This window comes from Mesocricetus auratus, unplaced genomic scaffold (genome assembly GCF_017639785.1).
Source record: "Mesocricetus auratus isolate SY011 unplaced genomic scaffold, BCM_Maur_2.0 Super-Scaffold_100003, whole genome shotgun sequence".
Lineage (NCBI taxonomy): Eukaryota > Metazoa > Chordata > Mammalia > Rodentia > Cricetidae > Mesocricetus > Mesocricetus auratus.
The window spans coordinates 55,447,353-55,473,954 of record NW_024429188.1 but is presented as its reverse complement, the minus strand read 5'-3'; positions in this window follow the sequence as shown (position 1 = coordinate 55,473,954).

Here is a 26,602-nt window from a genome sequence, read left to right as displayed (position 1 = left end):
AGCTGAAAGACACTTAAGAAAGTGCTTAACATCCTTAATCATCAGGGAAAAGTAAATCAAAACAACTCTGAGATACCATCTTACTCCTGTCAGAATGGCTAAAATCAAAAACACCAATGACAGTTAATGTTCTAGAGGTTTTGGAGAAAGGGGAATATTCCTCCACTGCTGGTGGGAGTGTAAACTTGTACAGCCACTTTGGAAATCACTATGGATACTCCTCAGAAACATGGGAATCAGTCTACCACAATATCCCAGCAATTCCAATCTTAGGCATATACCCAAAAGATACACATTCATACAACAAGGGAGTCTGTTCCACTATGTTCATAGCAACATTTTTTGTAATAGCCATAACATGGAAGCAACCTAGATGCCCCTCAACTGAAGAGTGGATAGGGAAAATGTGGAACATTTACACAATGACTACAACGCAGAGGAAAAAAAAACAATGGAATCTTGAAAATCGCAGGCAAATGGATGGCACTAGAAGAAACCATCCTGAGTGAGGTAACCCAGTCACCAAAAGACAAACATGGGATGTACTCACTCATATAAGGCTTTTAGGCATGGGTCAGGGTAGTGCCAGCCTACAATGCCACTGCCAGAGAGTGTGGTAAACAGTGAGGACCCTAAGAAAGATATGCATGGTACTCCAGAAAAGGGTAATGGGGCAAGATCTCCCAAGCGAATTGGAAGTATGGGGGGAGGGGAGAGGGAGCTGGGAAAAAGAGAGTGGGAGAAGAGGAGGGGAGAGGAGGACAAGGGGAAATAGGAAGTTTGAGTTTGGAGAAGAACAGAACAGAGCAAGATGAGAGATACCATAAAAGAGGGAGTCATTATAGTTTTGAGGAGAGAACTAGAACTAGTGAGATTTCCAGAAATCTACAAGGATGACACAAACTGGCAAACTAAGCAGTAGTGAAGAGGCTACCTTCAATGCCCTTCCCTGATAATGAATTTGATGCCTACCTTATATGCCATTCTAGAGCCTTCTTCCAGTTGTCTCATTGGCTAAGAGCATCAGCTTCTCTTACTGATAACTTGGGTTTAGTTCCCAGCATCAACACTGTGACTGACAACAACATGTAACCCCAGCTTCAGGTAATCTGAAACCTTCTTCTCTCTTCAAGTGACCATATAAGCACATAGCACGCAGACATACATGCAGATAAAATACCAATACACATAAAATAAAAATAAGTTAAAATCTCAAAAATGAAAACAATAGTAAAAATACCACCAATAAACTAGATCAAATAGAATAATTTTAGAAAATAAGTAAAATATTTGGATGCTATAACATTCACGTGGCAAAAGCAAAGTAAAAATAATTACATGAACAATGTACCAATGGACAACAATAATAAATGTAGAAAGAAACTCACCTACTCAACTAAATGATAAAATCAGCAAAATAACCCGAGACTGCACATTAAAATTTCTAACCCCCAGAAAAGCATGAAATAATATATTACAAAGACTTGAAAATAAATACCTGTACATGAGCAAAAATATATTCTGGAAAGTATCATTTAAATTGTTGAGTAACTAAAGACCTCCAAAGATAAGTCCACAATAAGGTCATCCATGATTAAGTCAACATTGCTGAAGTTACTTAAAAAAATCCTCTGCACAAAGGAAAAAGGCAATCCTAAGTACAAAAGTGTTTAGGAACTTCATGAGATAAATACATGAACAAATGAGAACTAGGAAAGAATTACACATATAAAACACAGTAAACAAGCAAGTAAAAGAAAAGAACAAATAGCAATCAAACCAACCAAGAGAACAAACAAAAGGAATACAGAAATCAGAAATTATACTAGAAAGAGGTCATGACTCTATAACTGAAATCATACCTAGCTGAATTCATTTGAAGACAAAATTAAACCCATGCTTGTCTGTAAAGTAATAATAAAGCTTCCTGGTATTCACACACACACACACACACACACACACACACACACACACATACACACACGCACGCGCACACACACACAGTGAATGTGAAAGCATGAATAGTGTTATTTCACAAATAGAATGTTAAAGAAAATAACGAGTAACTATATACATGTCTCACAAAGGAGATTCCAAGACAAGTTAAATACTGTCTGGCACCATTAAGCCAGTCCCCAAACTGAAAGGATCAGGTCACACCTTTCTGAAGCCATCTCTAGAACAGAGAATAAGAAGCTGTTTATGTTGTTGCCTAATAGTAGCCTCTGACTCATTGTACCCAATGTATCCATTCAATTGCTCTTTGTCACATACAATATTTTGAACTGACTCATGTGATGTGAAAGATCTCACTGACTCTAAAAGGTTGCAAAAGTCAGATATTTCCTATGTTTTTGAGGATTAAAACTGTTGGAGAGATTTCTCTTAAGGATGCTCTCTGAAGACACTCTTCAGTTCTTGGTCCCAAGAACAACCCAAATTTTATGTCATTAGAGGAAAAGTATTAAAGATCTAGGAAGAAGATAATTAGATAGAAACTGAAACAATACAAATAACCTATATAATGAGGACTTAGATATTTTAAAAGATAAAAATATTGACAAATACTTTTCCAAACTAGAAATCAAAAGGAGAAGACCTTATTTAATCAGATTATAATTAACTGGACATTGCAATTGATAAAAATGAAAACAACTGAATCTTTAAAAAATGTTTTAAAATGTTTCTTCTAATAAATTTGAATATATAAAAATAATATAACAAATGCAAATAGCATACATTAAATCAAGAGGATATAACAACTTAAACAGTTATGAAAGATGTGAGATTATCGAAAGGAAACTCTTGTGACCAGACAGATTCACTTCTGTATTCTGCCAGATATGCAGATTTAATACCAATGTGCCTCACAAAGCACAAAATGAAAGTATTCATTTACTATTCACTTATACTCATTATATAAAGTTAATGTTATCCTAGTGTAAAAGTCAGATAAAGACAATAAATACACAAAACTAAATATATATTTCCCTACTGAAAATAAACACAAAAATCCTAAGTAAAAATATCCATTAAAAATTCAACCACAATTCTAAAATACTGTACATTACCAAGTTTGTTGATTTGGGAGATTTGAGCATTGTTTTGTATGTAAATCAATTGAGAATATGCCCCCATAAGCTCCATCTGTAAAACATTTTAATTTTTTTTATTCATTCTTCTCTTACATTTTACATCCAAACTGTAGTTTCCCCTCCCTCATCTCATCCTCCCAGGTATACCAATCAAACATGGCATATCAAGTTATAATATGACTAACCAAATACCCTCATGTTAAGGCTGGATAAGACAACCCAGTAGGAGAAAAAGGGTCCCAAAAGCAACCAAAATAGTCAGAGAGATCCTATTGCCATTGTTAGGAGCCCCAACAGAAGACCAAGCTACACAATCAAAACGTATATTCAGAAGACCTAGAACAATCCCATGCAGGCTCCCTGTTTGTTGATTCAGTCTCTGTGAGTCCCTAGAAGCCCTTTAATTGATTCTGTGGGCCATTTTCTTAGGGTATCTGTGACCCCTCTGGCTCTTACAAACCTTCCTTCACCTCTTGTGCAGGATTCCCCCTGTTCTGCCTAATGATTGGTTGTGGGTCTCTGCATCTACTTCTATCAGTTGCTGGGTGAAGCCTCTCTGATGATTATGCTAGACTCCAGTCTATGAGTACAGCAGAGCATCACTAGGAATAATTTCATTGACTTTCTTTTCTACTTTTAATAAGTTGTGTTTGGTTCTATCCTACAAAACTCAACAAGTGGATCAAAGACTTCAATCTAAAACCAGCTACTCTGAGTCTGATAGAAAAAAAAATTGGGGAATAGCCTTGAACACATTGACACAGGAGATAACTTCCTGAACAGAATGCTAATAGCAAAGGCACTAAGATCAAAAATTAATAAATGGTTCCTCACACACCTAAAAAGTTTTTGTAAGGCAAAGGGCACTCAATAGGACAAAAAGGCAGCCTACAGATTGGGAAAAGAATTCTACCAACTCCACATCTGACAGAGAGCTAACATCCACAATATATAAAGAGCTCTAGAAATTAGACTTCAACAAACCAAATAATGCAATTAAAATGGGTTACAGATCTAAACAGAGAAATCTCAACAGAGGAATTTCAAATGACCACTGAAAAACACTTGACCAGATGTTCATCATACTTAGTCATCAGGAAAACGCAAATCAAAATGATCCTGATATTCCATATTACACCTATCAGAATGGCCAAGATGATAACCACAACTGATATCTTGTGCTAATGAGGATGTGGAGCAAGGGGAACACTGCTGGTGGGAGTGCAAATTGTTCAGTCACTTTGAAATTCAATATGGCAGTTTCTCAGAAAATTGGGAATTGATCTACCTTAAGGCCCATCTACATCACTTCTGGGCATATCCCCAAAGAATGTACAGTCATAACACAAGGGCACTTGCTCAACTATTTTCACAGAAGTTTCCTTCATAATAGCCAGAACCTGGAAACAACCTATATGTACCTCAATGGATGAATTGTGGTATATTTACAAAATGGAGTATTACTCAGCTTTTATTTTTCCCTTCTTTTTTGTTTTATTTTTTGTTTTAGAAATAATCTTATCTACATATCAATCCTCCATTCCCTTGCCCTCTCATCCTCCCACCAATTCCCCAAGCCACACCCACCCACTCCTCAAGGATAGTGAGGCCTTCCACAGGGGATCATCAAAGTCTATCACATCATGTGGATGAGGCCCTAGGCCCTCTTTCCTGTATTTGGGCTGCAGTAGTATCCTTCCATATGGAATGGGCTCCCAAAGTCCTTTTGTGCACTAGGGATAAACACTGGCTCCACTGTTAGAGGTCCCATAGACTGTCCTGACCTCCTAGCTGGCACCCACATTCAGAAGGCTTGGTTCAGTTCAATGCTGGTTCCCCAGCTTTGCAACTAGGGTCTCTGTGCTCTCACTAGGTCAGGTCAACTATTTCTGTGTGGGTTTTTCACCACTGTCTTGTCTCCTTTGCTCATGCCTTCTCTCTCTCTCTACAACTGGATTCCAGTGTTAAGCTGTGGGTGCCTATTTCTGCTTCAGTCAACTACTGGATGAAGGCTCTAGGATGGTAACAAAGGTAGTCATCAGTCTCATTATAGGGAATGGTATCAAAGTCTGCCTTTTCACTACTGCCTAGATTGTTAATTGGGGTCATCCCTGTGGATCCTTGAACATTTCCCTAGTGACATACCTCTCTGTAAACCTATACTGGCTCCCTCTATCACGGTATATCTTTTCTTGCTTTCCTCTGTTCCTCCCCTTTCTCAGCTTTTTGTTTCTTTGTTGCTTTTTTGGTCTTGAAGGATTTTTTTATTTAAATTAGAAACAAGCTTGTTTTACATGTCAATCCCAGTTCCCTCTCCCTCCCCTCGGCACCTGCCCCTCTGACCCCCCTATCCCATCTCCATTCTGCTCCCCAGGGAGGGTGAGGCCTTCCTTGGGGGACCTTCAAAATCTTTCATATCATTTGGAGCAGGGCCTAGGACCTCCCCAGTGTATCTAGGCTGAGAGATTATCCCTCTATATGGAGTGGGCTCCCAAAGTCCATTCGTGTACTAGGGATAAATACTGATCCACTACCAGAGGCCCCATTGATTGCCCAGATCTTCAAACAGACATCCACATTCAGGGGGTCTGGAACGGTCCTATGCTGGTTTCACAGTTATCAGTCTGGGGTCCATGAACTCCCCATTTTTCATGTCAGCTATTGGGAGATACAGAGCCTGAGCTAGCCACCTTCTATAAACAAGCAAGACTTCCAATGGAAAGACTGGGACACCAACCCAGCCACAAAGCCTTCTATTACAATTTGTCCTGCCTGCAAGATGTCCTGGGGTAAAGGTGACACAGAACATGTGGAAGTGGCCAACCAATGACTAGTCCAATTTGAGATTCACACCCATGCCTCCTGACACTGTCTGGAGGGCCAGATATCAGAGTTTGATAGCCCAGAGACTTGAATAGAACCAAACAAGACTGTAAGTCGTTTTCTTGATTAGTGACTGATGGGGAGGGTCCAACCCATTATGGGTGGTGCCATCCCTGGTCTGGTGGTCCTGGGTTCTCTAAGAAAGTGGGCTGAGTTAGCCAGGGGCAGCAAGCCAGTAAGCAGCGCCCCTCCATGGCTGTGATGCTGTGAAAATTGGATATTATAAGAAGATTGATCAAAGACCTCAGCATAAATCCAGCCACACTGAACCTCTTAGAAGAGAAAGTGGGTGGTACCCTTGACAGCTTCCTGAACATAACACCAGTAGCACAGACAGTGAGATCAACAATTAATAAATGGGACCTACTGAAACTGAGAAGCTTCTGTAAGGCAAAGGACACAGTCAGCAAGACAAAAAGGCAGCCCACAGAATGGGAAAAAATATTCACTAATCCCACATCTGACAGAGGGTTGATCTCCAAAATTTACAAAGAACTCAAGAAGCAAGTCTCCAAAACAGCAAAGGACCCAATTAAGAAGTGGGCTGCAGAACTAAATAGAGAGTTTTCAATAGAGGAGTCTAAAATGGCTGAGAGGCACTTGAGAAAGTGTTCAACATCCTTAGCCATCCGGGAAATGCAAATCAAAACAACTCTCAGATACCATCTCACTCCTGTCAGAATGGCTAAAATCAAAAACACCAATGACAATTTATGCTGGAGATGATGTGGTGAAAGGGGGACACTCCTCCATTGGTGGTGGGAGTGCCAACTGGTTCAGCCACTTTGGAAATCAGTATGGAGATTCCTCAGAAAAATGGGAATAAACCTACCACAAGACCCAGCAACTGCACTCTTAGGCATATATCCAAAAGATGCCCATTCATATAACAAAGATGTCTGTTCCACTATGTTCATAGCAGCTTTATTTGTAATAGCCAGAACTTGGAAGCAACCTAGATGTCCCTCACCCGAAGAATGGATAGAGAAAATGTGGTACATCTACACAATGGAGTACTATTCAGCAGAAAAAAATAATGGAATCATGAGATTCGCAGGCAAATGGGTGACACTAGAAGAAACCATCCTGAGTGAGGTAACCCAGTCACAAAAAGAGAAACATGGCATGTACTCTCTCATATATGGATTTTAGACATAGATCTGGGGAGTGCCAGCCTACAATCCTATTGCCAGAGAGTCTGGGAAACAGAAACTTCATTTACTGGCTGGTTAAGTACTGAGCTGAACTCAAGAAAGCCAGTATCAGAGAGGGAGGACTGATGATCAAAGGGATTAAGACTGGGCTGGTTGAACCCCAGAAACAGCTGACCAGACAAATGTTAACTCTTGAATCCCAGGCATCAGCCTGGGAATCCAGCATGGGACTGATCAAGACCCCCTGAATCTGGGTGTCAGTGAGGAGGCCTAGGTAATCTATTGAGCCTTGGACAGCAGATCAGTACCCATCCCAAGTATACACACGGTCTCTGGACTCCCATAGAACAATGTGAGGTGCACTCTCACCCTGAACTCTTGGGGAAGGGTCTAGGCCCTGCCCTATATGAAATGACAGACTATGGACACCCCCATGGAGGGCCTCACCCTCCCTGGGGGAATGAGGGAATAACGGGGGGGGATGGGGGGGAGGGCACGGGAGGAGGGGAGGGAAAGGGAGAGGGACCTCGTACTGACTTGTGAAGCAACCTTGTTTCTTATCTAAATTTAAAATGGAAAATAAAAAAATATTAATAAAAAAAGAAGATTGAATTTAGATCCTCAATTTTCACTTTATATAAGAATCCACTCAAATGGATGAAGTATTTTAGATTTTAAGACTCAGAACTTAACTACTAGAGGAAAGCATAGAAGAAATACTTTGAATTGTTTGCAAATGTAAGAAGTTATTGAGATAATTTCAATCTCTAGTAAACCTGAAGAATTTACAAATGGGACTGCATGAAATGTAAAAGCCTCTGAAGAACAAAAGAAACAATCAATAGAATGAACAACTCTCTTATATAATGAGAGAAAAATCGTTTCTAGGTATTCATTGGATGAGGAAGGGATGTTTATCATATATAAAAACAAAAGCAATAAAAATTATCCATTCTTATTAATTGAATAGTTCACAACAGAAAAAAGCACAAATGTGGAGCAAATATATTTAATATGTTGAACATTCTTAAGCATCACAGAAATGCAAAATGATATCATTTTTAGGAAAAGTTATAGCACAAGATATTATCAAAATAAGTGATATAACCAAATTCATGATGATTAATATGTCATAGATTTCTATTATTTAGAATTTATATCTTGCATATATTTTATTATTTTATTAATATTGTATTATGTGTCTGTATATATATGCATACATAAGATGAAAGAAAATGGCAGAATATTTGGGAAGATGTCCGAATATTTGGGAAAAGGAAAAAACTAACAGGTAAGAACAAGGATGAATAGGGGGTAGTGTGGGTATTCAGATTTTCAAACTAATACGTACTTGTGAAAATTGTCAGTTGGCACAATAAATATATACTAACATTAAAATAAAGACAGATACTACAGAGATGAGGATTTCAATCAGTGGTAGAGCACTTCTATACATGAGACCATGTATCCTCTTCACTGTGTTGAAAACATATATAGAACAGTTTGACAGTATGAAACATTTAGTACTGAATCTGGCTACATACTGAAAGCCCTGTTCAAAATAACTAATTTCTCACATATTGATAACAAACATATTTCTATGATTAAAAACACATTCTGTTAAACATTGGAAGTTTTTCAATTCATGAAAAGTGCTTTAATGGACTATATACTATGGGCTAGAAAAAATTCTGAGTCTTCTTGTATTTTTATTAAAGTATAAAGATAAACCTCTCTGAGCATGAACATGGAAATATGGCACATTACTATACATCTAACAATTTAATATCAAGAATCTGAACTAAAAAAAAAAACAAGAAAAAAAGTCTCATTCAAAAAATGGACTTGGGACATGAACAGAGAGAGTTCTTAAAGGAAGAAAAATTGGTGCCGGGTGGTGGTGGTGCACACCTTTAATCCAAGCACTCTGGAGGCAGAGGCAGGTGGATCTCTGTGAGTTCGAGACCAAGCCTGATCTACCAAGCGAGTTCCAGGACAGGCTCCAAAAACAATACAGAGAAACCCTGTCTCGAACCCCCCCCCAAAAAAGAAGAAAAAGTGACTAAGAAATATTTCAAATTATGTTCATGTTCCCTAGCAACTAGGTGAATACAAACCAAAACAACTTTGATACTTGTTAGCACTGTCAGAATGCTGAAGATCAAAGAAACAACCAAGACCAAACGTAGGGAGGGATGCAGAGAAAGGAGAAGCCTCATCCACTATTAGTGGGATTGCAGACTGGTGCAGCCACTATGGAAATCAGTGTGGAGAACACTAAAAAATCTAAAAATATAGCTCAGCTATACCACTACTTGACATATGCAAAGGACTCAGAATTCTACTCCATAGATACTTATTCAGTCATGTTCAACGCTGGTCTATTCAGAGTATCTAGGAAACAGGAAATGCATAAATGTCTGCAACTGATGAATGAATAATGAAAATATTGTGCATATATCTTATGGGCTGCTACTCAGCTGTAAATAAAAATAAAATCATAAGTTTTCAGACAAATACATGAAACTAGGAAATATCATATTGAGTAAGATAACCCAGACACCAGAAGACAAATTTCACATGTTTTTTTCTTATATGAGGCCGCTATCTCCAAATCTTCAGATGTGAGAACATGTCTCACAGTAACCACAGAAACTAAGAAGTGAAAAGCGACTATTGTTGGGTTAGGAAAGTGAGTAGAAATTGAGTATGGAATAATGGGGCATGAGTGATCTGATTGGAGAAATGAGAAAGGGAGGCTCTAATTAAGGATGGGGAGAGATAAATACAGAATAGAGGAGTGTAAAATAACAGTAAGGATGTCTGAAAAGTTATAAGAAAGCTTGCTCTTAATTATTCACCTAAAAGAACCTATAGTACACATAATCTGTGTATGAATATATATGTATAGTTTAAATGAAATTTTCTCATCTGGGCTGGCAATGCTTCCTCCAAGAGCTAAAAACCACCTAACAAAAACCCCAACACCATGCATGAGAAACCACTTTTAAGTTGTTGCATAGGATTTTCCAAATGACTCCCCAAAACATACAAGTTCTTATTATTGCCCCTGGTTTGTCCCAGAGGTTAAGCTAAGTTACTATTCCTGAAAACATCATGTACCATATACACAGAGTTTAGAGGGCCCTGAGCTGGAATTTACATGAGTGTCTATTCCCTAAGCCCTACCTTTCATGGTACCAGAAGGCACTATGAAAGCTTCCAAAAGAAAGAAGGGACCAAAAGTTCTTCCCATATATGGCACCTATGAACCACAGTATTGCAAAGGAAACAAGATTCACTAAACTCAATACAGGTTATTTGGGAAGAATTCACTTACACAAGAAGCTGGTGATGGCAGCAAGTCCCAGCTCCAAGGATTCACTCAGGGTGCCCTCTGTGACCCAACCAGAAGCAAGAGAGCTCCAGTCACCTGTTCCAAGCCCAGACCTAAACCCATCAGATCAAGTCCACACCTGTGACCACACATGGTCAGCCCTACAGGTGCAGGCAGTGTGGGCAGGTGGATATTTCACAGCAATTCTCCTTTTAGTCTAAAGAAAAAGATTTAGGCTTGATTTAAAAAACTTTATACATTTATAGCAAATATCAAGTATGCTCTAGGAGAGGGAAAAGTAAGAACAAACACACTTAAGACATATTGCCAGTAAAGCAGCTAGAGAAAAAGGCAAGAACTACATTTCCAGTCCTAGGGTAAAGGCATAACAAAGATTACTATAGAGTTGTCTTAAACTGGAAAGTTTAAGTCTTGTACCTAATATTTCTATCTAGGAAGAGAGAACAATAACTGTGACAGTCTAATCTTCAAACTCATCAACGACCTGAGAAAGAGGATAACAATACTAGGGTAGGCAGGAAGTGCAAGCAAGCGACTTCCAAAAGGTGCAGCAAAGACAGAAACAGCAGACTACCTGGACAGTCATCTAGAGTCTCACAGCAGCTTAGAGACAACCAGCTTTGGCTATGGCCTGAAGAGTGTGACTGACCAACACAGAAGCAGGGATGTCTTACCCTAACTTGGCAAGGTTCAACAGTCTTTTAAGTTTATCTCCTGCAAGAATAGTAGGATAGCATGTCCAAAGTCAGCAGTCTTTGCCCAAGAGACCATTAGCAGAGGAGAGAATGGACTCCAGAAGGAGTGACATTGGTGCCCAGGATATTCTCGTGAATGGCTTGGTACTGTCTGGAGCAATTGTGTCTCATGTTAACAGAACTAATATTAAAACATTCAAGTGCTATATTCTGTAGGTCTATGAGGTGTTTAAAGAGAAAGGGCTCAGCATCCTTAGCCATCATGGAAATGCAAATCAAAACAACTTTGAGATACCATCTTACTCCTGTCAGAATGACTAAAATCAAAAACACCGAAGACAATTTATGCTGGAGAGAATGTGGAGAGAGGGGAACATTCCTCCACTGCTGGTGGGAGTGCAAACTCGTACAGCCACTTTGGAAAGCAGTATGGAGATTCCTCAGGAAAATGGGAATCCAGCAATTCCACTCTTGGGCATATATCCAAAGGAGGCAAATTCATACAACAAGGGCATCTGCTCCACTATGTTCATAGCACTATTATTTGTAATAGCCAGAACCTGGAAGCAACCTAGATGCCCCTCAACTGAAGAATGGATAGATGTGTGGTACATTTACACAATGGAGTATTACTCAGCAGAAAAAAACAGTGGAATCTTGAAATTCGCAGGTAAATGGATAGCACTGGAAGAAACCATCCTGAGTGAGGTAACCCAGTCACAAAAAGACAAACATGGTATGTACTCACTCATATATGGATTTTAGACATGGATCAGGAGAGTGCCAGTCTGCACTTCCACTAACAGAGAGTCTGGGAAACAGGAAAGAACCTAAAAGATATGCATGGTACCAAAGAGAAGAGAAATGAGGCAAGATCCTCCGAACAGATGGGGAACACAGCAAGGGGTGGGGGAGGGGGACCTGGGAAATAGAGAGGGGGAGAAGTGGAAGAGAGAGTAGGTCGTGGAGGAACAGGAAGGTTGACTGGGGGGTAGGATAGGGGAAGAGGGAATCATAGGTTAGAAGACAGATCAGGCACCATTGTGACCTCTAGTGATCTAAAGGGATGACACCAATTGGCAAGCTAAGCAATATTGTAGAGACCACCTCGAATGACCATTCCTGATAGTGAACTTGATGTCTATAACCATCCTGGAGCCTTCATCCAGTGACTGATGGAAGCAGAGGCAAACACCCACAGTTAAATACTGAACAGAACCCAAGGAACCCAGTGACAGAGAGGAGCGATGAGCAAATTGGCAAAGAATGGGCTGGCAAAACCAGCAGAGACAGCTGATCCGAACAGGGGAGAGCTCTTGGACCCCAGACCGACAGCTGGGAGGCCAGCATGGGACCGATCCAGACCCCCTGAATGTGAGAGTCAGTGAGGAGGCCTGGGCTACCTATGGGGTCCTGAACAGTGAATCAGTGTTTATTCCTCGAATACTAACAAATATCGTGTGTCCATAACACAAGGAGGGTTGCTCTCTCTGCCTGGACTCTTAGGGAAGTGCCTGGACCCTACCCTAAGTGAAATGATAGACTCTAGATATCCCCTATGCGGAAGAAATTGGCAATAGGGTGGGAAGATGGGGGGATGGGGGTGCGGGAGGAGGGGAGGGAGGGGGAACTGGGATTGACATGTAAAACAAGCTATTTAAAATTTTTAAAAAATTCAAAAAAAGATCAAATATCTATATATGACTAAACTCATAGGTATAAGAAAAGTAGGTCGTAACAATCTGTAATTCTCAGGAACATCGTTGTACGATGACTGAAGCTTCCCAAAATATTTTAGCAAAGACAAGGACTTCAAAAAATGTAACTATATACATATATACATTTCTCACTAACAGAGATAGAACTGTAAAGTGCAATATGATAAAATATTTTAAGTTGTACCAATATACAAAATGTATATACATTAAGATAGTTTTTTTGTTTGTTTTTACGATACAGGGTTTCTCTGTATTGTTTTGGAGGTTGTTGGTCCAGCCCAGCCTGGAACTCACAGAGATCCGCCTGCCTCTGACTCCCGAGTGCTGAGATTAAAGGCATGTGCCACCACCGTTTGTGTGCAAAACATTGTAAACAGAAGGAAGATCCTAAGCAGTTAACAACAAGAATCTAACAATTTAAGTTATCAAGGATCTAGCAATTTAAGTTATCTATAGCTAGCAGTTGTTAAAGTTAATTCACTAGAAAATATGTAAATCTACCTATATCTCATCCTAATCATACCTTTCCATCCATACCCTAAACTTATCTAAAAGAGATACTCGAATCTGAACATCACCTTCCATACCTAACCCTAAACAACAAAAAACAAACCCTATGCAGGTGAATATTATCCCTTAATGTCAACAGTAGGGAAAGGGGATGTTGTCTTTTTAGGATTACTTCCTGCTGAAACGGGATGATGATGACTCCATGGGATCCTGCATGAAAAAAAATAGAGCAACAAAAGTCTCAAGAGAACTAGCAATAGCATTTGTAGCTTGTCTCTTCATGGCAGGAGATACTTGACTGAAGTTCTTATCTAATGTTCTGGCCAGGGTGTAATAAGAAAGTGTACCATTTCAGTTAGCTAGTCTGGAGTTGTCTTGAGCCTTATACTCCCAAACCGGTTTTAGAGTGATGTTTGTTAGTTTAGAGGCATCAAGTTGAATGAAGTGGGATCTATTAAGTGTGGCCCCATCTTCTTTCTTTCCTGAGAGTTCAAAGATTGCTGTTAGGAAATTTCTTGTTCAGTATGGAGGACTTAAACATCAATATCATCAACATAGAAAGTTTAACTTCCATAGGTAAACAGACAGGGAAAGATAACAATAAGGATGAGATTAAGAATATGGAAAATTAGGGTTCTGAGGATATAGTTGATCATGGCACAAAAATGATAGATGCAGGAGTATGAGGTAACTGTATTCAAATATCCTTGGTGCTTTAGCTTCTCCTTCCTTCCTCTCCCATTGTATTGCCCACACTCCCCCTCTTCAGCTAAAATCTCACTCTCATTTTTCTAAAGTTCTCCTATATAACACCTGTGTCCTACTGCCACTCTCTCTAGAGATCTGTTTCCCTGTGTATACATTCTCCATTTGCATTCTTATTTTTTTCGGTTATTTCAGGTTACATATTCCAATCTCAAGATTCAGAAATGGAATCCACAAATGAGAGAGCATGTGGCATTTGTCTTTCTGGGTTTTGGTTACAACCCTCATTTTTAAACATCACAAAAGAATTGTTAAACCTGGCTATAATTTATATGAATATTATTATTGTCTCATATCCTAGAAAGCAAATCAAGAACTGATTTTTATTGCTATTTTTATTTTCAGCATTGGTCTCAATCTGAAGCCGGTATTTCCTATTCCTTTTTTAATAAATAATAATAAAATGCATATATTATTCTTTACACAAAGAGTAACTTAAATTTTCTATACAATTAGCTAATGAAGCCTATGTTGTTTAATGACATTCAATCCTTAAATTGCTAAGCATTTAGCAATCATCTTTATATAACATTCTTTTTCCTCAATTTTCTCAATCCAAGTGTAGTATAATTGTAAAATAATGCAATTTTACAGGAAAAAAGGAAAAATATTTGAGGCTGATCATAGATTGCTTTGTTCTAAATACTATGCTCTATGTCCAGGATAATGTTATAATTCTCTCCACAATGTGTCTTATGTTCATTTTAACTCTTCCATCATGACTGCGGTTTAGATCATAGTTCATATGTTTGAACCACTAAACTATCACAGAGTACGTTTGTCTGTCTCCAACTCTCCCATATACTTCCTTGCACCATTGTATGCTATATCATAAAACTCTTCCTATAACGTTGTCATATTACAATTCAAATGCTCAAAGCCTTCCCATGTCACCAATTTTAATTTTCAGAAATTTATATATCGTATTAAGATATATCAATGAATCATTTTCTCTGTGTATTAAATTCCACACCCTATTTATTTACTTCTCTTCCTGTTTCCATGATGTTCCTGGTCTAATTTATCCTTTCTTTTCATATATTGTCAGTCTGTTATATGTATTTGATCTTTAATCTTATCTCCAATTTAATACGTTTGCTCATTTTATTCCCTCTCAGAAATTCTGTAGCACTTGTTGTTTGTATTCTTTTCCTGACACTTAGATTCAACAGGCTCGCAGTATATTCATTCTATCCTGTGGCTTAATTAGTACTTAAGTCCTTGTATGCAAGAGCCATATCAAATTCCACTTAAAAACATGTTTTATTGCCACAGTACAATGTTCAGAGTAAGCTCTTAATATTTTAATTGCTGACTGACATGAAAAACCACTAAACAAATGTTGAACAAGTCAATAAATTAATTATTTCTCCATCCTCTAAACATGCAACAGCATACATATGTTTATAAGACACTTAACACAATGTGAAAACAGGCTCAAACAATCTTCCCAGTCTACTTTCTTGGCAAAAAAATAGAACTTGTAATTACTTCCAGGTACTCCATCACAATTTTCTGTACCCATAACTGGAGCTCATCCACCTCTTCTCCCAGTCTCCTGCTTGTTCTTTCAGAGAAAGAATTTCCATCAATGCCATGTTTTCAACCAAGCTCTTGGCAAAGATTTCCAGTTTGACCCAATTTTACTGCTACTTCCCCTTGAGGTCTGGGTCTGCTTTGTCTGCTTCTGATTGTTCCCACATGTGGTATACTAAACAGTCCTACAAGGGAGTGGTGCCCAGTTTCCCATGAGTGAACCCTTGTCACCACCACTTCTGTCATATGCCTAAGCCTTTTGGAACTCAGCCACAGTTCGGCACAAGTTGTGATTCAGTCCCCATGCCTTCATGGGTCAAATTTGTTACTTGAAATTTAGAAAGAAAAATGAAAGGAATTATGAGCCAGCTTCCTTGAAATCATCAAATCTTGTTTCTACTACATGCTGTGGTTTCTGGCTTTGTTCATAGAATGCAGTTCTGGCAATGTTAACAATGCACATTTGCCTTTATCCAACAGTTGCTTTATTCAGTACTGTTTAACCAGCTTTGGAGATGTAGTTTTCATTTCTTCCAATGCTACCACAACTCTCTATTTCTTTAATACTCATCTCATATTGGAACATTATAAAATGTCCAAAACTTAAAATGCTGCAAAGCCAACATCAGGTTATTTATTCACTAGGGTCTTTCCCCTACAAAGTCTTAATTCCATAAATAGTATCTGTGTACAAGCATATAAACTGGCTTTAAATTTCTAGTGGGTGGTAAGAAGACCAACATCTGCCTTCCATAGCAGGTTGCCTACATAGTTCTGCATAGTTTTATATTATCCCAGAAAATTAATGCATACATATATATATATATATGGAGAGAGAGAAACAGAAAGAGACAGAGAGACACACACACACAGAGAATTCACTCCTTCTGGTTTTAATGTTTAGTAATGTATATTTCTGTCACAGATTGTATTTCATTTTTTTGGATGGTCACAGTAACAAAATTGTCCATGGATCTCCTGTGATATGAAGCACATTATTATATTTCCATGATTTCTATTGTATTATACATATATAAAAAGTGGTTATTCATATGTTACCAAAGTAAAATGTAGGACTTACTCTATTTATCTTACATAAAATAATCTTTCCAAATACTTATACTGTGTGATAGAAATAATCTAAAGAAACACACAAATAACACCCAAATAGCTGTTCCAAAATATCTAAATTAAATAAAATAAAATGAAATTCAGTTATTATGTATGCTGAAGCTCAAATGAGAACAGTAATTTTCAAAAAGTTATTAAAACACTCTTCACTGTAGCATCAAATCTGCCCTAAGGAATGGTTCTCTTGAACTTTATTTTAATCTTACTTGCTTAAATGGGTTTTCTTAAAAGAATTCTTTTTTATCTTTACCCAAAAAATCTTTAACACATCTATCTTAGGATTTTAAAGAAGAATAGATCTTTTTTTAAATCTTTTTTTGTTTGTTTTTCGAGACAGGGTTTCTCTGTATCGTTTTGGAGACTGTCCTGGAACTCACTCTGTAGACCAGGCTGGTCTCGAACTCACAGAGATCTGCCTGCCTCTGCCTCCCAAGTGATGGGATTAAAGGCGTGCACCACCAATGCCTGGCAAGAAGAATAGATCTTTTTTTTTTAACTTAACATAATACAGCATGATTTTATTACTTTAACACATATGCTTAGTTTCCAACACTCAAACAACCTATTGACATTCTAAAGAAATATTTTAAAATATCCATCCTATGTAGCTCAAATAGTGAGACCATAAGGCCAGTAAAATCAAATACATTCTATGTTTTTATTGCTTCATGCGTTAGTCCTTAAGATACAAGTACACATGCATATATGCCCTCCCCCCAACCCCCCCCCGTTATCCCCCTCATTCCCCCAGGGAGGGTGAGGTCCTCCATGGGGGTGTCCATAGTCTGTCATTTCATATAGGGCAGGGCCTAGACCCTTCCCCAAGAGTTCAGGGTGAGAGTGCACCTCACATTGTTCTATGGGAGTCCAAAGTCCGTGTGTATACTTGGGATGGGTACTGATCTGCTGCCCAAGGCTCAACTACAACATTTATATCAGAATTTTGGCTGGCTTGTTCTTGTATAGGTTTCTACAAATGACAACAGCTTGTGTGCATTCATGAATACCATAACCATGTCATATTCAGAAAGCAGCATTTTGGAGAATTCCTTCCTATCTTCTGCCTTGCCTCCTCTTCCACAATGTTCCATGAGCCTTCAAAGGCAAGCTAATATAGGTGTTCCATTTATAGCATAACCCACAAACCTTGATTCTCAGCACTCTGACTAGTAATATATATCTCCATTGGCTGGCACCAACTACAAAAGGAAGGTTCTCTGATTAAGGCTGAAAGGATTCCAAGTATATAGGCATACACATAAATTTTAGAAGTCTAGCTTACAAGACTATTCAGGAAAATAGCAAAAGTGTGTTCTACCCTAGGGATGAAGATTTCCTGAGATATTGTGCTTAACCACAACTGTAGAAGCAGGTATGAGAATTACAACCATACTACTATTGCAATGGTGGGTACATCTGACTTGGCAGATTAATATTGCAGGATGCATGATCCAGCTCTGGGTAAAAACCGTGGTTGACTTTTCTTCTCAAGGAGTCTGCATACCAACTTTAGGCAGCATAAAAGCTAGCCAGTAGTAGACATTTTCAGGTCAATTTAAGATTGTTTTTTCTACATTCTATAGTCAAAGACTGATATGTCTTCAGCAATAGGGTTTTACTATACAGCTATGGTGGGTAATCAAAGAAAAGAGAAAGCTGTCTTATTTATAATATTTCTCGAATCTCTCTCACCATTAACTCACTGGGAAATGGTTCATTTCTTGGTACATTTCACGTTACCTGCTTTAATCAATTTAAAATTCCTAAGAAGGTATAACCAGTTATAGATATATGTAAGATTCAGAATGAGTGAAAAAGCAAAAAGAAAATATTGATTGCTAGGAACTTATTAGAACGGGAAATGGAAGTTAATAACTAACGCTGAGTTCCACTTTGGTGAAGACTGAAATACTTCTATAACTGAGAAGAGTATTTATGTAAGATGCAGGTGAATAATTATTGTACAATGCTCTATTTAATTAGATTAATCTAGATGCCGTAGATGTTGTACTGGAATGCTCTGTAGTCATTAGAACTTCAGTTTGAATCCAAGTACTACAAATAATATTTACTTTCACTCAAACATTTAACAACTAATAAAGGTGATTATGAAATATTTGAAAGTCTGTGTGCCAATTATCACCATCCGTTGACAGGTTGTACCAAGAATGTTCTGCATCTTAGCATCCATGTGGTGTTGTAATAAACATGCACGTACAGGTATCTCTTTTGTGTGGTGACCTCAACTTCTTTGGATAAACGCCTGCAAGTGGAAAAGCTAGATCATTAGTAGTTCTACTTGTATTATTATTTGTTCATGTACGTGCCTGTATGCATGTAATTATTTATCCCTTGATGAATCTCATATTGTAATTCTTGTGTGCCTATTAATACACATCTCCACCCAAAAAAAAAAAAGAAAGTCTGTGTGCTTGGGATTTTTCCCTATATAAAAGAAACTGAAGTTAAATTAAAATCTTAGAGAGAATAGTTGCAAATTATACATCTCTTAAAACTCCTTTTCTAGTACATGCAAAAGTCTCTCAAATAATAGAGCAAAAGTCCAATTCAATGTGAACAAAAATGAATTCAAACATATCTACAAGTAGTTTACATGAATGGTAAATAAAAACATGGAAAATAGTTATCATAAAAAAGATGCTCCCTTTACCAATTTCTGTTGAAAAACTGAGTCTCATAACTGTATTTTTGATATTTCTAGGGAGTTGAACATTGGAAAATTTTCCTAAGATGAACTTAAGTTGAATATTAGGACGTGTAAATAAAAACAGAGCAGGATTAAAAATATAGTCAAAAAGAATCACACAAAACAAATCTCCACCCCCACACAAAAAGAGGGAAAGAAGAAATGGGTATATAGATAGCTACATTTTTAAGTGAATTAATATGAAAGAATTCTAGAACATACAATAATATGGATTCTGAGATGACACCATAGATAGAAAAATAAAGCATCCTGTAACTTCTGCCTTGGTGTAATAGGTGGGTACAGGAATCTTCTTTGCAAATGAAAGAATGAATGGAATAATACATTCAAAAACAGCAATCTCAAGGGGTTAGTTTCATAGCCATCATTGATTTACAGTCCAGTTAAAGAGGAATCTTGAATAATCTGCCTAAAAACTAGGCTTTGAAGAAAAAGTCACATTATCTACTTGAAAATAGAAAACGGGCTGATGTGACTCAGACCCAATTTGAGAGATGCTATTCAGAATCATATTGAGAAGCTTCTTTGATGAGGAGTGATAACCCTACTTATCAGCTTTTAGTAGTTACTCTATGGTTTTTATTCATATTTAATTCATCTGTCTGGGTCTGGGTTACCTTGTTCAATATAATCTTCCCTTGGTCCATCAATTTACCTGCAAAGCTAATGTTTCACTTTTCATTGCAGCTGAATAATATTTCTTGTGTATATGTACCACATTTCCTTTTTATATACATTTATTTTTATTGTTTATATTTATTTTTCATTTTGAAACAATCATGTTTTACACAATAATGCCAGTTCCCTCTCCCTCCTGTCCTCCCATTCCCCCCATCGTCTCCCCACCCCATCCCTACCCACTCCCATAGGGAATCACCAAAGTCTACCATATCATTTGGGCAGGACAAGACTCCTTCCCCTCCCCGTATGTAGGTTGAATAAGGCATCCCTTCTAAGGGAATGGACTCCAAAAAGTCAATTCATGCACTAGGGATAAATACTGGTTCCACTGTCAGTGGCCTCATAAACTGTCCAAGCCCCCACAACTTTCACCCACATTCAGGGCACTCATTTTGTTCTCATGCAGGCTCCCCAGCTGTCAGTCTCGAGTCGGTGAGCTCCCACTTGTTCAGATCAGCTGTTTCTGTGGATTTGCCCAACATGATTTTGACCCCTTTGCTCATATTATTACTTCTCCCTCTCTACACCTGGACTCCAGAAGCTCTGCCCAGTTCTTAGCTATAGATCTCTGCATGTTACTATCAAATCCTGTTGGATGAAGGCTCTATGATGACAATTAAAGTAGTCATCAATCTGATTATAGGGGAAGGGTATTTAAGGTACCCTCCCCACTATTGCTTAGATTCTTTGCTGGGGTCACCCTTGTGGATTCCTGGGAATTTCTCTAGTGCTAGATTTCTCGTTAATTCCATAATTGCTCCTTCTATCAACCTATCTGTTTCCTTGCTTTCCCTCTCTATCCTTCCCCCAACTCGACCTTCCTGATACCTCATATTCTTCTCTCCTCTCTTCATCTCTCCTCACCACTCTTCTACTACCGTGGTCCCACTTTACTCAGGAGATCTTGTCTATTTCCCCTTGCTGGGGGTTCCATGTATGGCTCCTATTGTCCTCCTTGTTTCCTAGTTTCTCTGTGGTTGTGGATTATAGGCCGATTATCCTTTGTTTTATGTCTAATATCCACTTATGAGTGAGTACACACTATGTTTGTCTTTCTGTGTCTGGGTTACCTCACTCAGGATAGTTTCTTCTTGTTCCATCCATTTGCCTGCAAATTTCAATGCCATTGTTTTATACCACTGAGTAGTACTTCATTGTGTAAATGTACCACAACTTTTTATCCATATTTCAGTTGAGAGGCATCTAAGTTGCTTCTATAATGCTGCTATGAACATAGTTGAACAAGTGTTCTTGTTGTATGAGTATGCATCCTTTGGGTATATGCCCAAAAGTGTACCACATTTTCTTTATCCATTCATCTGTTGAAGGACATTTAAGTGTTTCCATTCATTCCCTTGTTATTGTGAATGGGTCAGATATGAATATTTTTGAACAAATATCTGTGGAGTGTGAGGTGGAGCAGATGCCCAGGACTGCTATAGCTGGACTATATTAAGAATTACTCAAAGATCTATATTCCAGGACATGTGCGTGACTTAAGCTTTACAACCTCAACTTGACCCAAGACAAACTGCAATATCAGAATTTAGATTTGTTTTGCTTCTTTTATTTTAGAAACAATCTTATTTCACATATCAATCCCCCAATTCCTCACCCTCCCCATCCTACCATGACCCCCACAACTCCCCAAACTCACCTCCACCCACTCACCAAGGATAATGAGGCCTCCCATGGGGAATCATCAAAGTCTGTAGCATCATTTGAGGGAGGACCTAGGTCCTTTTTAGTGTATTTGGGCTGCAATAGTATCCCTCCATAGGGAATGAACTCCTAAAGTCCATTTGTGCACTAGGGATAAACACTGTTTCCACTGTTAAATGTTCCATAGACTTCCCAGGCCTTCTAGCTGGCACCCACATTCAGAGGTTTGATCCAAGAGGTTTCAGAACAGAAGAGAATGAAGACTGCCTTCCTCAAGAATTGAGAGGAAAATGTGACTATACCAACTACAAGACCAAGCCCAGAAATAACTGGACTCATGCCAATGACACAACAATACACAGACACCAACCTGCCCTTGATCTGTCAAACAAAACTCCACTGTGGGACAATGTGGACTTCATTCCCGTTTGAACTAGCTGCCAGGACTACAGGTTCTGCTTTCATCCCATGCCATCATTTTCTCTGACTGTACATCTACTCTATTTCAGGGACAACCACCACTACAACAGCCTCATTGCTGCTATGTCTAAAGGTACAACTCACTGTCGTAGATCAATGTGAGGGCCACAGGGTTGAGAAAACAAATTCCCACTGTCACCTCTTTATATACAGTATGTAGGAATACACATTTCCTGGAGAAACAACATTTAAAATTTTTGTTTTGTTTTGTTCTTATAGATCTCCCACCACTATTTGGGTTGTCAGTACCACAAAACTCTGTTATCCAAACAACTTGCCTCAGAAGTTATTGAAGAAATGTCTACTTCCAAATAGTTTATTGCTCTATCTGCTAAATTAGCCATATGAGCATCTTACACACATTACTATGTACACCACACTTATCTAATACATACAATTATCTTCTGTGTTACTAAAATGCCTGGGTTTCTTTGACTTCTACACAATGCTGAAATTCAGTAATTACAACCAAAGAAGCTACAGGGAGGCAAATGCACAGTGCCCACAATTAAAACCATCACTGCATACCAATCTGATATACTAAGAAAAATACACATTAAAAAATAATCAGTCTTCCACAAGACCCAGAAATTCCACTCTTAGGCATATACCCAAAAGATGCACATTCATACAACAGGATGTCTGTTCCACTACATTCATAGCAGCATTATTCGTAATAGCCAGAACCCTGAAGCAAACTAGATGCCCCTCAACTGAAGAATGGATAGAGAAAATGTGGTACATTTACACATTGGAGTACTATTCAGCGTAAAAAACAATGGAATCTTGAAATTTGTAGGCAAATGAATGGCACTAGAAGAAACCATCCTGAGTGAGGTAACCCAGTCACAAAAAGAGAAACATGGTATGTACTCACTCATTTATGGATTTTAGACATGAATCAGGGGAGTGCCAGCACACAATCCCACTGCCAGAAAGTCTAGGAAACAGAACCTTCATCCCGCAACTGATGAAAGCAGAGGCAGATACCTACAGACAAACACTGAACTGAACTCCTGGAATCCAGTGTCAGAAAGAGAGAACTGATGGGCAAAGGAGTTAAGAGCAGGCTTGTTTAACCCACAGAAACAGTTGACCTGAACAAGGGGAAACTCTTGGACTCCAGATTGATGGCTGTGTGGAAAGCATGGGACTGACCCAGACCCCCTGAATGTGGGTGTCAGTGAGGAGGCCTAGGTAATATATGGGGCCTTGGGTAGTATTTATCCCCGGCATACAAATAGACTTTGAGTGCCCATGCCACAATATGGGAGGCTCTCTCAGCTGGGACTCTTGGGGGAGGGCCTAGGCCCTGCCCTAGATAAAATGACAGTTATTGGAGATACACCATGGAGTACCTCACCCTCCTTGGGGATCAGAGTGGAGATTGGGTAGGGGACTGGGGGACCTGGTGGGGAGGGCAGGGCAGGAGGGGAGGAGGAGGGAGTTGAGATTGACATGTGAAACAAGATTGTTTCTAACCTAAGTTAAAAACATCATTTGTTTTGAAGGCTCTTGCATAAAGTTCATAGTGATAAATAGTTAACAATCAGATACACAAGTGTCATCAGTGTAAAAGAACAAGTATATAAAGAGAGAAAAAGAGTAACATGACAACTTCAAAGAAAACAACTCTCTAGGAAACATCCCAAAGAAAAAGATACACATGAAACTGTTGGTAAGTTAAAGTTGAAATTCTGAAGCCAGACAGTTGAACAAAATCAGAAAAACTGTTGCATGGATATATCAGATTCATCACAAATAAACAAATATGGACAAAATCTTGGAAATCAAAGGCTTAATATTAGCCAAACAAAAAATATGGGTGAAAACATTAGTTATAGGCTATTTTAAGTATATGAAAGAATAAGTTAACATGCAGATAAATCTGTTGAAATATTCTAGTCAGGGTAAAAAGAAAAGGTAAAACTGGTCTAAATTAATAGAGCCTTTAAGATCTTTGGAATACCATTAAGATCAGTGATTCTCAATCTATAGGTTGCAATGCATTTGACAGTTGAACAACCCTTTCACAGGCGCTGCCTAAGACCATAAAAACAGATGTTGGCATTATGATTTGTGACAATAGCAAAATTACAGTTAAGTCCCAACAAAAATGGTTTTATGGTTTTGGGGTCATCACAACATGAGAAACTGTATTAGAAGGTCAAAGCATTAGGTGTTGGGGGGAAGTCCTGTGCATTTGTCAATAAAGCACTGCTGGACAATAGGAATCTAGATAGGTGGAACTAAGAGTCCAGGAGGATTCTGGCAAAGAGAAACGCAGAGAGTTGAGATGTAACGCCATTGGGTAGGAATCCCGGAACTATTCTCCAGTAAGAGACATACTTAGATTAACAATTATGGGGTAATTACTTAAGTCAGAGTTAGCCAGTAAGAAACAAGCAAGGCCAACAGCTTCATATAATATAGCCTCCTGTGTGTTTATTTGGGACGGATGCGGCTCTAGAACCAGGCTGGCGGGAAGGCTTCTCTCAAGGAAAAAGCCTCTCTTTACAATTAGGAGTCTTGAGAACCACCATTATAAGTAAAAATTATTCATAATCAACAATATAGTACATAATAAAACTTTATCTCAGAAACAAAGAGGAAATAAAACCAAGGAAGACTACTGATAGGATGACTGGCATTAGGTAAATATACAGTTTGGGAATTAAATAAAATAAGGATTGATTGAATAAAACAATGTGCCCTTGAAATAGAGACCATGCAGAGGTAAGCCCAGTGACTGAAACCCAGCAAGTAGGTTCATTCTAACTCCACAGACACCCACTTGTCTTTATTGACTCTTAGACACCCTTTATTTAAGATCTAATTTCACCCTTAGTTGTACAATTTTCTGTCCTCCTCTCACCCTCTTTGATTTTTGTTTTAGAATTTCATACTAGAGTTCACTGTATTTGCATCATTTCTATGTTTCTTTCTCTTGCTTCCAAATTGTGTATGTCTCCCTTGTCTCCTCTCAGTTTTGTTAGTTTTATGGATATGTTTAAGCTTGTACACTTGGGAGTGGATAATTTATCAGGAGAATCAAAAATAATTTCTAACTGATGGAGAAAGATTTTGAAGAGGTTTATAGGACATATACATTTAGACATTAATTTTCTATGATAATCCTTGATTTTCTGTGTAATTTTCATGACCTCTTCCTCATGTTTGCATAGAAGGCAAACACATAATTTAAAATAATAGAGAAAGAAAACAAAGGGAAAAGCATTAAAATGAGGAGATACATAGCCTATCAAAAGTGTCACAGAGAGCAAAGGGTATCTAATTCTAAGAAAAATTTACCCTGTGTTTATTTTTAAAACATATTTCTAAAATCAAGTATTTTAATCATCACTACAGTTACATTAATTATGTTTTCCTAATACATGTTCCCTGAAAATATTTTTATTTTAAGTCAAAGCTTGTTGCCACAGTGCATAGAAGAAAAATAATCCCCAAAGAAAGTGCATTCAGAAGCGCATTCAGAACTTCAGTGAAATGTCAGAAATGTGCCTTTAATAAAATTAACAGAAAACAAGAAAAAGATTTGTCTCCCTTCCCAACAAAAGATGTCTGTAAGTGTGCTATTATGGAGACCACAGCATAGTTAAAAGATATGAGTGTGTGTCATTGTAATCAAGGAATCATACTGTCAATCAGTCCGAAGTATATCTTAAGACTAGATTATAATTAAGCTGAAATGTAAAGAACTCTTTGGTCTAATCAATTATATTATAACCTGACTGTCTGAGATAATAGCCCATCAACAGAAAGATAATCTTTGTACTATTTTGAAAAAATACAGAGAGAGGCAAAGGGTTAGATGTCTACCAGCCACAGTCACTACTAGTGATGCAGACAAATATGCACAGAACAAGCAGTAATTGAACCATGCTTATTTAATAAAATTTTCTACAAGCCACTGTCTTTGCTCTCATTCATTTTCATCAGCCTTTTGTTTTCTGGAGTAAATCAACTAGCACACAGCTTTTCTTCATTTCATAAACTTTAAGTAAATTTCATCAAGATTATTGTAAGTTTTAAAAAGGAACTTTGGAAATTCAATTCAGGCTCCTAGGAGGAAGCATATTCCAAGAGTTAAAGGAATTCAGTTGTTCAGAATATCAAGATATATTTTGTTTTTTTCTTTCTTGAGACATGGTTCTACTGTGTAGCCTAGCCAGGCTTTGGACTCTG